Source organism: Macadamia integrifolia, unplaced genomic scaffold (assembly GCF_013358625.1).
Source record: "Macadamia integrifolia cultivar HAES 741 unplaced genomic scaffold, SCU_Mint_v3 scaffold3319, whole genome shotgun sequence".
Taxonomy (NCBI): domain Eukaryota; kingdom Viridiplantae; phylum Streptophyta; class Magnoliopsida; order Proteales; family Proteaceae; genus Macadamia; species Macadamia integrifolia.
Window position 1 is genome coordinate 1,386 of NW_024869393.1, and position 3,615 is coordinate 5,000.

Below are 3,615 nucleotides of genomic sequence, written 5' to 3' on the forward strand. Positions count from 1 at the left end.
GCCAAAACTTGGGATTTTGACCGGGTTCGGACCTCGGCGCGAACCCCACCCCAGGCATACGATGTAGCATACGTATATACCTTAAAATACGGTTATAATACCTATTTTATCCATACATAGCCTTATGGTAGGTGCACGTACACGGTTTGGGCACTCCCGTCTCTTCTGGCACTGGCTCGGACTTGTCGGGCCAGCCGGTGTTTAAGGTCACCCGTGCCATCATAGCCCATAAGGAACCCGCTCTAATATCCTCTGGCTCGGTTCCTGCATGGTTAAACCGGTTCAATCGCGAAATTAGACCGGGTTTAAGAAGCGGGGTATTACAGTCTGTGCTATAGATATGAGCTATAGTTGGGCTGAGTATATACTATTAGTTGAATTTGCATATAATAACAGTTATCAATCAACTATTGGTATGGCACCATTCGAAGCCCAGTATGGAAAGAAGTGTAGAACCCCATTGTATTGGGATGAAATGGGAGAAAGAAGAATTTTGGGACCTGAGTTATTACAAGCTACCTGTGAGAAGGTAAATATGATCAGGGAAAGAATTAAGGCAGTTCAACCCAAGCAGAAAGAATTAAGGCAGCTCAATCCAGGCAGAAAAGTTATGCAGATAACAAGAGGAAGCCTTTAGAATTTGAAGTGAGTGAAAAAGTGTTTCTGAAAATTTCACCAATCAAAGGTGTAAAGAGATTAGGAAAGAGGGGTAAATTAAGTCCAAAATATATAGGACCCTTTGAGATTTTGGATCAGGTTGGCAAGACAGCCTATAGATTGGCATTACCTCCAGAGTTAGATAGATTTCATAACATTTTCCACATCTCTATGTTGAAGAAATACATTTTAGATCCTTCACATGTATTGCCTGCTATAGAACTTTTGGAGTTGGATGATGACTTAAGTTTTGAAAAATAGCCTGAAGGAGTCTTTGATAGGAAAGAATATCAACCAGAATCATACTATTCCATATGTGAAGATTAAATGGAAGAACCACCCAGAGCAAGAAGCCTCTTGGGAGAGAGAAGATAAAGTGAAAGAGAAAGTACCCAGAATTGTTTGGATTACTAGGTATCTCTCGCAAATTTCGAGGATGAAATTTTTTATAAGGAGGGGGGAAATAATAACACCCTAATCTCACCTCTTTACATTAATTGTGAACAGGCAAGGTTACCAGGCAGGAAAGGTCAACACTAGCTTGGTTGGTAGTAGTAGAATGCAGAGAAGGGAAGAATGACCCAACATATACCTGTGCATTCTGCCAACAGTATTGGAAGAGTAAAAAAGAAAAGTGGGCCAACAGGTAATTATTAACCTCTAATAGGAGATAGGAGTGATAGGGAATGAAGCAGACCAAAGGGGGACCAAATCTAACTTAATTGGCTAGAGAGCCCTGGGCACGATAGGTTGGCCAGTTAGCTGGGCAGAATGGTATTTTTGGTTATCGTGGGTCCCATATTTGCAATTAAATTAAGGACCTTCTTTCTTTCAGCCGTTTATGTTAGAATAAGTTAAAATAACAATATACATAAGAGTTATAAGAGTTAGGAATAATTACATAAGTAAATGTATATATATATATATATCTCCACCAAGCAAATCGGTGGGAGAGAGTATTATAAATAGGGGTTACCACCGACTATTGTGGTTAGAAAACTCTTATTTCTCACATGCACAGCAAGAAGAAGAAAGGAGAAGAAGAGAAGAGAAGGAAAGAAGAGAGGAAGAAGAGATTAAGAGAGAGTTGTGGCTTTTGAGACAGTAGCTGGGTAATTCTTCATCCAGGTAAGAATCTAACCTAGTGTAAGGACTAAAATGGTACAATTATTGTTAAAATTGGTGATTCAAGTAACCGATTTAGCTGAATTGGAGGATTAAGGAGAAATTGGTGGAATTCAGCATGGATTAAGGACTTAAAGCAGATGATAACTTGTCCCTGTGATATAAATGGGAAGAAATTCTTAAATCTAAAATGGGATTCTCACTAATCAAGGCCGAATAGGACTAGAAGACTAAGATGTCTACTCAAAATCTTTAAAACAGAAATTTAATATTTGAATGAAGTGAAATCCCCTTTGAATTTCACTATTTTGTGGTTTTAGAGACACATGCAAGAAGAATTGGAGATGAATTATATGCATTCAAGAGAAATTGAAGACGGATCATCAAATTGGAAGGCTAAATACTGATATCCCATCTCTAATTCAGAAATTAACATGTGAAATTGGCTAAATTTGGGAGAAAATTTCTAATTTCTGTTAAATCTCATGTGTAGCCCAAGAATTGGACAATGGAATTTTTGGAATGACTTAAAAGAAGGCCTAATTTAAGTCATTACATATGTATTAAGTGATTTCGACCTCAGAGAAGAGAAGTAAGAACCAATTACAAAGGTGAAGTTCAGCTGGACACTGGCAAAATCGAATTTTTGCAGAATTAGGACAACTATTGGGAGACCACAGGCCGGTCAGTTAGTTTCAAAGTCTCCAGCCGGTTAGCCTTCCATAGACCAGATTGCTTCCAAAATTTCATTGAAATCTGTTGGATTTAAAGAGGAACTGTAGAACACATAAAGGAAGTTATAGATGACCTTATTAGAAATAAATGATTTCATTTTGATTCTAATACTATATATGAATATATTTTTGGTTTTAGGAAATCTGATTAGTAGTGAGGGAGGTTGTTCAACACAAGAAGGGAAGTCACCTATTTTAGAGTACCAAAGTGAGTGGATGCCCGACCTCTTCTTTTTGGAGTGTTTCTTATATTTTTCTTTTTGCCTGCATTGTATGTTCATGCATAAATTGTTGTGGGTGTGCATTATATTTTATTTTGATGATCTCTATTATAGTGAATTGGTGGACTTGAGATGTGAAAGGTAAGGCAGGTAAGATGGGTCACGTGCAAGTGCCCATAATTTGTGTGTGAATGTGGTGAATGGATGTGCATCATGTAGTATGCTAGGTTAGGCACCGCCACCCTAAGTGCTATAACCCCTTATCTGTAGGGGGTTAGGTATGGCCTAATCCAGACATATTTGGCTGCCTGATCAGCAGTGCACTTATCTGTGATATGAAGTATTGTACCTAAAGCGGATGTGGATAGGATACGACGTACTGTATGCCGATGTGTTTAATTTACAGAGTTATTAACTAGGGGTTAGCCGGGGGACTGAGGCTTTGACTGGGACTGGCTAGCTCATGCTTGCAATGAGCTTGTATTCCTGAGGCCCAATGTACAAGGTAGGAAATGCCACCTACGTTGCGTAGCACTATACCCATAGGTGATGAGACTTAGTAATGGAATAGGAGCAGTGTAGTTTAATAAATGGAATCATGAGCATCATCTATTTGTGTGGAGCATGCATTGCCTGTCCCACCCCCTTACTGAGCATGACGTGTTCATCCCCCTTTACTTTGATCCTCTACATGACGAGGGCAGTCTTTTGTCGACTACTAGCCATGGTTTAAAGTATCTCCGATACCGATACGATACCCTCCGATACGTATCTTAAATTTAGCTAACCGATACGATACACACCGATACGATACATGAAATTTTTAAAATCCTTTCTTATCAATATATATCCTACGATACATACCAATATGCATCAAT